Genomic DNA, 12724 nt, shown 5'->3' with positions numbered 1-12724 from the left:
CGACTCACCGGTAAGAGAGACGTCCGGTGCGGCCTCTACAGGCTAGCTGGGCCCACACCCGTCCGGCGACAGCATCAGTATTGTCCTGCCTGTGGCCCTGATCGGCCTCCGTTATAGAGAAGAGTGTGCTGAATGAGGGTAGGAGCGCCTATAGGGTCTCCCAATGTGTGACATCACGGAAACCTCAATGTAGGTGTGACCCTAATGGGAGCTCCCTTGTAGGTGTGGTCCCAGTGTAGGTGTGACCCCAATGTTGGGGTGACCACATTGTGGACACCTTATTGTAGTTGTGACCCCACTAATGGGAGCTCTGATGTAGGTGTGACCCCCCTCCCGCCCCCATCATGTGGACACCAACATAGGTGGTAACACATCACGGGGCACCAGCGTAGGTGGAGCCCTGTTTTGGTGACCCCCCCCCTCAAGGGAAATCCAAATAGTTGGGACCCACATCATGAGGACCCCAACATAGGGAGAAACCCTTCAAGGGGACCCCCAGCGTGGGTGGGATCCCTTCACGGGGACCCAGCAGAAGTGTGACCCGTTACAGAGACCCCAATGTAACTGTGGCCTTGTCATGGAGACCCTGACGTTGATGTGATCCCATTATGAGATTGCCAACACAGGTGAGACCCTCACGGGGGCCACCATGCAGTTGTGTCCCCAGGACAGGGATGTCATCATGGAGACCCTGGTGTAGGTGTTGACCCCCCCCCCCCCTTTGCAGGCCCTCCAGTGTAGATGTGAGCCCACCATGAAGACCCCGATGTAGATGTAAATCTCTTATAGTAGTCCTAAGTTAGATGTGACTCCATCACAGGGACCTCACCGTGGGGACCTCAGTGTAGAGGTGTCTCCGTTATAGGGACTCTGACCCCAGTATCATTCTGCTCTGTGAGCAGATCTGGTGATTTATTAGCCCCCCCTCGTTATTGATCATCAGCCCCCTGATACCTCTTGGCAGGTCTCAGCACCCCTGTAATGTCACATCTGGTTCCCTGTTCTCTCTCTAGACATAAATCCTCCATCATTGGACTCATCATACACATGTATGGAGGTAACTGATCGAGGTGGAAATCACGAACCCCTTAAATTTGTGGTGTCCCCCCAATTTTTGGTTATCACCTGTATGGAAGTGGTGGGACCCCTTGTGCACATTGGAGTTCTTATGTTGGGGGGGCACACCTACACCAGGGTCTCCATGCCCATGTCACGCTTACAGTGGGGGCCCCCATGATTGTGTCACAACTACAGCAGGCTCACCATAATGGGGCCTCGATGTACCTGTCAAACTTCATGAGGGTCCCCTATCATCCTGGCTGCAGTTATTGGGGGGTCTTCCTTATGTCTGGGTCCCCCGTAGAACACAAGAAGCATATTGTTCCCCAGTCACTTACTGTACAAGGATCACCCCACCGTGTGTACATACTATAATGGCAGCTGGGCACCCAACTACCACCATGTGGGCATCAGAAAGCCTAAGGGGTCGCGGGCGGGGGGGGGCTGCGTATCACCCTGTGTGAGGTTTGTGAACCTAAAAGTGTTATGCAGCGTCCTGCCATGGGGCCACCAGCTTGAATGCAATCTCCTTGGTGGGTGCTTCTAGAGATATTGTCCTTCAAATAATAACTCGGGGTCACAAATGTTCATTTTTAGTCATCTGGTAGTCCCCATAAGTGGTAAGAAGCACAGTGTGGCCCGTTGGGGCTTCATTGACATTATTGTGTGGTTTTCGGCTCTTCTTGTTGCTTGAGCTTCTTCATTACCTGCGGACCCTCAATGTGCCGACTTATCTGTTATCATGTGTGTACTGCGTGCACAGGGTCAGGGTGCTAAGGTACCTTTAGGGTCAGGTGACTTTATTTTGAGGGTGCTGAGGTACGTTTAGGGTCAGGTGACTTTATTCTGAGGGCACTGAGCTACGTTTAGGGTCGGGTGACTTTATAATGAGGGCGCTGAGGTACGTGTAGGGTCAGGTGACTTTATTTTGAGGGCACTGAGCTACTTTTAGGGTTGGGTGATTTTATTTTGAGGGCGCTGAGGTCCGTTTAGTGTCATTTGACTTTATTTTGAGGGTGCTGAGGTACGTTTAGGGTCAGGTGACTTTATTCTGAGGGCACTGAGCTACGTTTAGGGTCAGTTGACTTTATTCTGAGGGCGCTGAGGTACGTGTAGGGTCAGGTGACTTTATTCTAAGGGCGCTGAGGTACGTTTAGGGTCAGGTGACTTTATTCTGAGGGCGCTGAGGTACATGTAGGGTCAGGTGACTTTATTCTAAGGGCGCTGAGGTACGTTTAGGGTCAGGTGACTTTATTCTAAGGGCGCTGAGGTACGTGTAGGGTCAGGTGACTTTATTCTGAGGGCGCTGAGGTACGTTTAGGGTCGGGTGACTTTATTCTGAGGGCGCTGAGGTACGTGTAGGGTCAGGTGACTTTATTCTGAGGGCGCAGAGGTACGTGTAGGGTCAGGTGACTTTATTCTGAGGGCGCTGAGGTACGTTTAGGGTCGGGTGACTTTATTCTGAGGGCGCTGAGGTACGTTTAGGGTCGGGTGACTTTATTCTGAGGGCGCTGAGGTACGTTTAGGGTCGGGTGACTTTATTTTGAGCGTGTCTATACATCTCCAACGTACACACTGTCAAAACAAAGACCTGAGTGGTCAATCTATAGCGTGTAGAACCATGTATGTGCATGAAATCCCGTGTGTGGCAATGTGAAGGGTCCCTCCTGGTGGGGCTGTTGAGGCGCCATCACTCCAGCACGTCTTTATTATGATTGGGGGTTACATTAATCAATGAGCCAATGTCGGGGTCATTGTGAAGTTCTCATCACCTGGTCCTTAATTTTTGGCTTCTTGTCTGGTGCTGCGTGTGAGGATTTCCCGTGTTCATCTGTATCGGTGAACGTCCATGGTAGGAGCGGCTCATACGAGTGTCGTGTGTATGATCACGCCACGGATGGAATCAATGACAGGACACAGCTGTTGTACTTGGCATGTTCCCTGATGGTGGCTGGCACCAGTTGGTATTTGGTTAGCTGTAACATGTGACGATTGTCTCCAGTCATTGCAGGAATGTCACAATAACTTTCTGCCGGGGTTTGTAGAGATTTTCCGTCAATATGAACATTGTCACATGGCTGCCCGTGTGTCGCCATTGCTGTGAAAGGTCGTCCGTTGGCTCCGTGTGAGGGTGGTGGGTGACCTATTGAGGAGGATCTTTTGGGACTCCGCCATCTTGCCATAGGCACGTCCTTGCCCCTGAGGCAGATGTGTGTTCTCCATGTTATGTGTTCCTGGCATTCCTCCATACCGCTGTACATTTTACTGGAGGCCAACCAATGGGACTGCACAGTAGGTGGCATGATGTCCCCTCCTGGTTGTGATCCATAAAGGGTAAGAGCCTCTTTTACTCCAATTTTTACCCGTCGCCCACCATATTCATCTTGGCCGATATGACTACAGGTAGTGGTCATGTGATTGTCACTGCTGGGGCAGCACAGTTCTGGTGTCATCTCATACCGGGCTCAGACTTGTCATGGAGGATAATGGCCTCCTTGTATTTTACATTCACCTCATGACTGGGGCCTCTTATATTCTAGGTTCACCATTGGGTACTGGGAGATCTGGTCCCTGTGTTTGGGTTGTGTTAGTTTATTTTTGTCCACATCTGAGTGGATTTCGATGGGGTGGGGATGGTTTGGTGCTATAGGGCTTTTAAGAGGTCTTATTAATGGGTACCTGTCATGGCATTACTGACTGGCGAAAGAGGTTGACGAGACTTTCCTGGGGTACAAGAGCATATCTCAGCTTTATCATCAACTACGCACCCCCAAGTCACAGACTTTGTGGTTTACTTTGCATTTCTGATCAATGTTTATAAACAATGTTACTTTGTATCTCTACATTGTATATAAACATTGATCAGAGAGAGAGAGAGATACAATGTTTATAAACAATGTTACTTGGTATCTCTCTCTTCTCTGATCAATGTTTATAGACACTGTGTCAGACAACCTGTTTTTTGGCAGTAGCAGCTCCTGTAATTACTCGGTGTCTCCTGGCTGTCATTTTGCCAGCTGGGAATTGCATGCACATATCAGAGGAGTCAGGGGGATGTAGTACACCCGGTGCCCACAACTGGTTAAATAAGCAATTAGTAGTTGATTGCTGACATTTTTGTGTTTGATCACGTAGACTTATCGCTTACTTTTTAGTTTAAAAGTGAGAATTCTGCACTGTTCTGTCATCATTTTGTCACCTCCACCGTCTTGTCATGTATGGAGGAATCTGGGGGGACGAGGGGGCGACGGGTTATTGTGTCCGTGGAGGAATGCCGCCTTGTAAGTCTAGCATGACAGGACTTCCGGCCAGCCGTCATCTCACCTTTGGCCTTTCTATACTTCAACCCCCCTCCCCCCCCATCTTCTGTGTTTTTGTCTTCAGTCTCTGGCCATAGATTCATTTTTTGGTAAATGTTTGCGTTTTGCCTCAGGCTGATTCCAAAACTTCCTCACTCCACCCAGAATGATGAAAAAAGTGAGTTGATCCAACGCAGCCGGACACCTGGGTCTGAATGAGCGTTCATCTGTGAAGTGTCCGGCTGCAGTTTTCCCTTTCCCCGGCCGTGCGCGGTGTGAGCGTCCTGTAGGTAGAATACACCCATATGGATCTGGAGGGTGAGAGCTCCCAGAATCCTCTGGGGCGACCACAGCATCGGCCACAAGGAGTTTCAGCCATGCCGCCTCATAGGGGAGATGATCGGCCCTTTCTGCGCCTGTTGGACTGACCCCTTCCAGGAAGATGGCGGTGAGGTCGGAGACGACTGACCATCTTTGATCGGCCCTTTCTGCGCCCGTTGGGCGCGCCCCCTCCAGTTCATGGAAGATGGTGGTGAGGTCGGAGACGACTGACCATCTTTGATCGGCCCTTTCTGTGCCCATTGGACTGACACCCTCCAAGAAGACGGCGGTCGGGTCGGAGACGACTGACAATCTTTGATCGGCCCTTTCTGCACCCGTGTGACTGACCCCTTCCAGGAAGATGGTGGTGAGGTCGGAGACAACTGACCATCTTTGATCGGCCTTTTCTGCGCCCGTTGGACTGACCCCTTCCAGGAAGATGGTGGTTGGGTCGGAGACGACTGACCATCTTTGATCGGTCCTTTCTGCACCCGTTGGACTGACCCCCTCCAGGAAGATGGCGGTTGGGTCGGAGACGACTGACCATCTTTGATCTGCCCTTTCTGCACCCGTTGGACTGACCCCTTCCAGGAAGATAGCGGTGAGGTCGGAGACGACTGACCATCTTTGATCGGTCCTTTCTGCACCCGTTGGACTGACCCCCTCCAGGAAGATGGCGGTGAGGTCGGAGACGACTGACCATCTTTGATCGGCCCTTTCTGCGTCCGTTGGACTGACCCCTTCCAGGAAGATGGCGGTCGGGGATGAGTGACCGTGTGTCAGGACACATGAAGTGCTCCCCGGAAAGCCATTTCCAAGCAGCTCGCATAGTTTCCTCATTAGGCTGCAGCTGATTCAGCTCCCTGGGATTGCGTGGCGGTGACACGGGCCGGCTCCTGTAGGAAGCTCGCCGGTTGACTGAACGACGGCGTCCATCTCAGTCACAGGAGGAGAATTTACCTGTTGTGTGTTCAGACTGGAATGTGCGCACCTCGAGGTATGCAGACACGGGCAGTCAGCTGTGAAAACACGGCTTTGTTGTGGGACGGCGCGTCACGCCGCCGATAGAATGCCGCTCTCTGTGGTCGGCTGGTGGGGGGGGTGGGCAGGAGAAGGGTTAACAGGAAATGAGTGCAGGGAGCCGACTTTCCTGCCGGCGTGGATGTGGGGTGATGGCTGGGCGTAGTGCTCCAGGGTCGGCTTGCTGCAGACCTCTCCCGATTTTATAGAGATCGCTCCAGTCCTCGGCGTTGGTCGGTCGCCATGGTGCGACCGGCTGGAGAGAACGCCTATTCCCAGAAGATCATCACAAAGTTGAGTCGGCATTCAGAGAAATATCTGGAGGTGACGCAGTCCGATGTGCAGGATGCTCTGTAATTGGATGATTGCAGCGTGCGGAATTTCTGATCACACGCTCTGGACTGTTAATGAGGTGACGTCAGATGCAAGGTGTGCGTCTCCCGCAGTCAGCGCGCCGTCATCATCGCTCGTAATATGGAGTCATTTTATATTAGAGAGCCAAGGCCGACGATGACACAATCCAATGTAACGCGCGTGTGTGTGTGGTCAGTGTTTAGGGCTAGAGCATGCCAGCTGTTTTGGAACTACAAGTCCCAGGAGGCGTTGCAAGACTCTGCAAGTAATGCCTGTGGCTGCCGGTCTTGTCCTGGGACTTGTAGTGCCACAAGACTGTCAGCAACAAGCATGACCCGCAGAGGCATTAGGGTTTTTGTAGTTTAGCTTCAGCTGGGGCGGGGGCAGAGTTTGCCCTCCCCTGAACTAGTCATTACCGAAATGCTGCATATCATGTGACTGGATTAGAGCGCCTCCCGCTGGTCAGAATACACTTGGGAAATGGTCTCTGAAATAAAATCTTTGAGCAAGAGTGCCCAGAGCCCGACACCTGATATTGTCCTCATACAAGTCCTGTGTATTCTTCCAGATCTGTGCAATAGTCCAGCGTGAGACTTGGAGCTTCCTGTAATAAAGACCGCTCACTGCTGCTCTCTCTCCTTGTGCAGGGTGACTGGTCTTGTCTCCGCCCCCTCCTGTAATGAAGACCGCTCACTGCTGCTCTCTCTCCTTGTGCAGGGTGACTGGTCTTGTCTCCGCCCCCTCCTGTAATGAAGACCGCTCACTGCTGCTCTCTCTCCTTGTGCAGGGTGACTGGTCTTGTCTCCGCCCCCTCCTGTAATGAAGACCGCTCACTGCTGCTCTCTCTCCTTGTGCAGGGTGACTGGTCTTGTCTCCGCCCCCTCCTGTAATGAAGACCGCTCACTGCTGCTCTCTCTCCTTGTGCAGGGTGACTGGTCTTGTCTCCGCCCCCTCCTGTAATGAAGACCGCTCACTGCTGCTCTCTCTCCTTGTGCAGGGTGACTGGTCTTGTCTCCGCCCCCTCCTGTAATGAAGACCGCTCACTGCTGCTCTCTCTCCTTGTGCAGGGTGACTGGTCTTGTCTCCGCCCCCTCCTGTAATAAAGACCGCTCACTGCTCTCTCTCCTTGTGCAGGGTAACTGGTCTTGTCTCCGCCTCCTACTCTAGGTATGTGCAGGCAGCCTGTAGTGGGTGGAGCCTGCTGGAATCCTCCCACAGCTCTGATATCTGCACAGGCTACAGAGTAGAGGTCAGGGTCTAGCTTTTCCTTTGCTTCCTGTCCCGGTGACACCTGTAGAAGTAATGAATGGACAGGAAGTCGCAGTAATAAACCATTAGCAGAGGTTCTAATCCTTTCTCTACCCTGTGTGGGGGAATCTCGGCAATAAAAACGTAACCTTTTGGCTGGAGCCGGGCTTTGGGGCTCATCCACACCAGCAACGCGGGGCAACATTACCCAGCGCTAGAACAAGGTGATCTGCTTCGTGTCTTCTGGCGCGGAATGACGCCGGAGTTTATTGGTTGGATGTGAATAGCCCTTGGTGGATAGAACTGTGCTGACAAATCACGGCGGAGGACTTGGTGGGCGGTGAAGGGGTTACTCTGCTGGCGGTGTGTTGGTGGAGCCGGCGTGGTGCCGTCTGTTCTGGAGCGCGGAGCACTTCCTCTTCTGGCGTTGGCTGCTGATGGAATCTGTTTGCCGTCTTTCAGTTCTTCATCCGGCTTCCCCTCCATGATAATGAAGTCCGGCTCTCTATGAAGAGGACCTGTTCCCTCCTGGGGGAGGTTTCCTTCCATCGCACCCACATGGGGTGTCAGTGGAAGTCCCACGCTTTTGTTGGGTTGACCTGCGTTTTGCCTTTCCTCAAAACACAACTGGATCCAAATACCGCTACGTGGGACCTTCTGATTGGTCCTCTGTCATTCTAGCAGTGATCGTTTGTGACTGGCTGTCCCGCCCACTGAAGCCCCGGTGTGACAGAGCTATCCAATCAATGACTCTCTCCTTCAGTGGAGGCCATGTGACCGCTGCCTTGGCATTTTTCACACGGCTAATGTGCCGGTCTCCTGACTTCCGCAAGTGTCTGTAAAGGTCATCAGGTGTCTCTGGGCCTCACTGCTGAAAGTGTGTCTGGGGTACCAGGCGGGGGGACCCCGTTCTATGTCACAGACCTGACACCTCCCACATAGAGCCCCCCGATACATCACTGAGGATGACCAGCTCTATGAATTTGATGAAGGTGTGATGAAGTGTACCTGTCTCTGTCTCATATTGGGGTAACACTGCAGGGAACACACGGACAGATTGGCGGCACTTCCTATGAGTCGGGGAATGTCTGGCTGCACTTGGCGGCAGACATCGGAGAAACACGCAGCCCGCCATTGCTGACCTGCTGAAATAAGCCGAGCATTAGAGGGAGATGGATGGAGGAAGAGTCAAGTCCAGTCACTGTACAGCACTGTGTCATGTACTTGTCTGTCTCCCAGTTGTTTTTCTGTATAAAAATCTTTTTCTAATCACTTATATATTTTAGTTGAAAAGCCGAGATCCGATCTGTGTCTGGGGATGGGACTGTGTGGGCGGGTGGCGACACAGCTCGCCTGGAGGGGAAAGGGTTAATGCGTCCTCCATGTCCCTGCGGAGGCTTTCTCTGGGGTAGTGCCCGCACCCCCAGCCAGCCGGGGAGGAGGATTGTGGGTAGGCGGAAGCAGTGTGTTCTGTGATTCACACGGAGATCTGGGAGAGAAATCGGAACCTTTTTTAGTTTTGGGTGGAGAGGAGAACATCGGAACCCCCTCAGGATTTGTTTCTTCTGCCATCTGTGCTCTGTTGCGGAGTTTTCCCTTCACTTCCTGTCCTGCAGACACAACAGGAAGTGAGATTGTTGACGCTGATCATTTTTCCTGCAGTGCAATAAATGTGGCCAGCCCCGGCCTGGCAGTCGTGTTCTGAAAGCCGGATGCATGTCTCCTCCTCGGTATATGTCGGCTGTATTCTCGGCGCACCGCCGTCGGCCTTCTCCCGCCGCACCGCCGTCGGCCTTCTCCCGCCGCACCGCCGTCGGCCTTCTCCCGCCGCCACCCTACAGTGTGAGAAAACATTGAATGTTGTGCGTCCCCGAGCAGCAGCTGTGACGCGGCCCGGGCCTCGCTCTACACGGCTGGATCCAATTAGTGTTTTCTCGGGACGTAAACATGGAACCTTTTCAGTGGAAAACATTTGTTGTGACGGCGTGGAAAGATGACGGGGTCCTGGTTTGAAGCGCGGCCAGGCCGAGGTCGCCTCGCCAGTGCCCGGATCAGGCTTTGCGGCCCGTCCGGGCCAAGTATAATATTTAGCTGCGAGCCGGCGTTTTCTGGCGCGCCGTGTGTTTATCATGGCCGCCGCTCCAAGGACATCGGGTAAGTAAATACGGCTCCTTTCCGGCCCAGGCAGACATCTTGTAACGCTCGCAAATCTACCGGTGACACGGGGCGCGGTGTTTGACGTGACGCGGTGACAGGGACACAGACACGAGGCAGGAGTCACGGGAGTGCGCCCGAACACGGGACGATATTGAGTGCGCCGGCTCTGTCGTCGTCCTCAGCAGAAAGGTGGTCAAAGTAAGACCCCTCCCACTGCCCCTTGGATCTCAAGGCGGCCAGTCATGTGATGTAATTCCTAGGCATTGGAGCACATGATCTCTGCCCTTACCGGTACAGCAATAGGGTGGTCAAAATAAGACCCCTCCTACTACCCCGGTATCCCAGGGTGATTAGTCACATGACAGAATCCGTAGGCATTGGATCACATGATCTCTGCTGGTTCACCACAGCAATAGGGTGGTCAAAATAAGACCCCTCCTACTACCTCGGTATCCCAGGGTGATTAGTCACATGACAGAATCCGTAGGCATTGGATCACATGATCTCTGCTGGTTCACCACAGCAATAGGGTGGTCTAATTTAGACTCCTCCCACTATTCCGGTATCCCAGGGTGATTAGTCACATGACAGAATCCGTAGGCATTGGATCACATGATCTCTGCTGAAAAGTAGGTTTGTCCAGTCTGAAGTCTAACCCTTATGGCCAGCAGGGGTCACATGACCAAATGCCTAGGAGCCTAAAGCGGGTGTTCTGCTTTAAGAGGGTGGTTTTGGTGATGGGACCGGCATAGTGTGTGAAGAATAATTTGGTTCAGGAGTTAATAATTCATTTCATTTTAATGCCGGCACGGAGCGTCGCTTCGCCTCCGCCATTGATAAAAAAAATGCGGTGTGATCCTGTTTGTTGGCGGAGGCCGTAGATGAGCGCGAGCTCTGCAGCCCGCCGAGGCTCTTTGGTCAGACGTAAGGAACTGTGCCTGGAAAGCTGGCCGCCCTGGATGTGCCGAGCTGTGTTATTACTCCCAAACTCTCCGCGCAGCGTCTGCGTTCAAGAATTTAGTTCCTGGCTGACGTCTGTCAGTACAATTATTCCCCCCCCCCCCCCCTATGAGACACGACAGCCTAAAGGGGTCATCGCCGCCCGATCCTTCCTGGAAATGGCGGCGAGGCATAATCGGCGTCGGATCCCAGGGGGAATATTTCATGGTCGGTCGTCCTCCCTCGTCAGTACATCTCGGTAATCGTGCGGCGGATCCTTTTTTAATGACGGCATGGAACACGCACAGCACTTATTTTGGGTGGGCAGGCGGTTGTCCCGCGTGCCAAGACGTTTTTTACATTCCAGGCGGTTCCCTGGAGTGCGTTTTTTTGTGAAGAGTTAGCGGGAGGAGCGGCCCGGGGCGCTCCCGAGTACAGATTTTTGTTTTTTCTGTGGCCGGGGTGAATGATGACATCCGAAGCATCGCTGAGCCCGGAGGATTGGGATGTTTGTTCTCCGGCATCTGTGTTGTCTGGGAATGTTCGAAGCCGTCCGCTGTGATTCATTATTACCGCGGCGGCTGTTTACTAACAAGGCCCGGCTCATGACCGAATGGGGCCCCCGTATGGCTGGCGATGTGTAAAGACGAGGAGGAATCATTTGGCATTGGTGGGTTTCCTCGGCCAATCGCTGAGGCTTCCCTGACATATTTCCCCTCCGGGCGCAGCAGCTTGTTTTGATGGTCTAGCCGCCATCTTGCGTCTATCTGAATATCTTAAGAACCAGAGGTCTTGCTGCACTCCTTACCGGAAGGAACCCGTATGGGTGGGTGCTCGTAGTGACCACGGATGGCACCGCGTATACCATAAACGGAGAAATGATGTCACCACCACACCATAGTAGTAAAGCAATAGTCCACTTAATGGCGCATTGCCATTCGATGCAAGCGCTTTCGGGGGATACAGGGGGTCCCCTATATCAGAATGACATCACTTACAGAACCATCCGAATATCTACACTCCAAATTCATAAGCAAACGTCTATTGACGTGCAGCATAGTAAATGGCAACGAACGTTTCGGGGTCACAGAGGATCCCCTTCCTCAGGCACATAAAGCATGCTTTTGCCTGAGGAAGGGGATCGTCTGTGACCCCCGAAACGTCTGTTGCTATTTACAATGCTGCACGTCAATAAATAGACGTTTGCGTATGAATTTGGAGTGCCGGTGTCTTTATCTTTACCCGTGATTTATAACTGATGCCGCCCGTTGACTACCGCAGCACCCGCCCAGCCTATCCTGACATTTCTGACTGGGTTGCTACGGGTTACGGTGTGTCACGGCCTCCTTTTACTATGGAATTCAGCTTGAGGGTCATATGCAGTGCCGGATTTACTCTCTCTGCTGCCCCAAGGCCAAGTTGGTTCCTCCAATGCACCCCCCCCCCTCGCTCACCCCTAGTGTCATTGCCCAGCCTATCCTGACATTTCTGACTGGGTTGCTACCGGTTACGGTGTGCCACGGCCTCCTTAATATGGAATTCATCTTGAGGGTCATATGCAGTGCCGGATTTACTCTCTGCGTCCCCAAGGCTGGGTTGGTTCCTCTATGCCCCCCCCAATGAAGAATGGCAACCAAATGGCGGGGGCGGCATATTTATTTTAATGTTATTTTTTTAAAATTTATTTGATAAATTATCATTTTAATTTTTTCCCACTTATCTTTAATGCTATCACACAGGAGCTAACAAGCCCCCCGTGTGATAGCATTTGGAGGTGACGGGTTCTCTTTATTGAACCTGTCCCCTCCAATACAGGAGTTCTAGCACAGCGCTGAGCAGGAAATCCTGTGACAGGTGAGAGGGGAAGCGCTGCGAGCGCAGTGTTTACATGGAGCGGAGAGCAGACATTCTCCGCTCTGCTCCCCACTCTCCATCCTGAAGATCCCAGGCGGGGAGAGAGGTAGCCGGCGCGGTGCTGTTGGAGGGGTTTGGGGGAGGACGGACTGGCAGGCCGCGCTGCGTATTTAGCTCTGCTTGCCCAAAGCAGTCCTAAATGTACAAAACAACTACCCGCCCGGCGCCGGCGAACTTCATGTCCAGGGCGACGGGAATCCCTGCCGCCGCGAGGAGGCCTACGGTTGGCCTTGTGGGAGATCCCAGCCCTGGTCATAACCAAACATTACTGCCGCTCTGATGATCCGGACCGGAGGGGAACGCCAATGCCATCAAATATTTCTAAAGTTCCGACGTCACTCTTGAACAAGATGGCGACCGGAATTCGGATTGCGTCGCCGCGCTCCGTCCGCCGATGAATCTTATTGGCTGGG

The sequence above is a fragment of the Nanorana parkeri genome, unplaced genomic scaffold (genome assembly GCF_000935625.1).
Source record: "Nanorana parkeri isolate BGI_ZX_2015 unplaced genomic scaffold, ASM93562v1 scaffold1316, whole genome shotgun sequence".
Lineage (NCBI taxonomy): Eukaryota > Metazoa > Chordata > Amphibia > Anura > Dicroglossidae > Nanorana > Nanorana parkeri.
The sequence above is the reverse complement of the archived record's forward strand: the minus strand, read 5'-3'. Positions refer to the sequence as shown.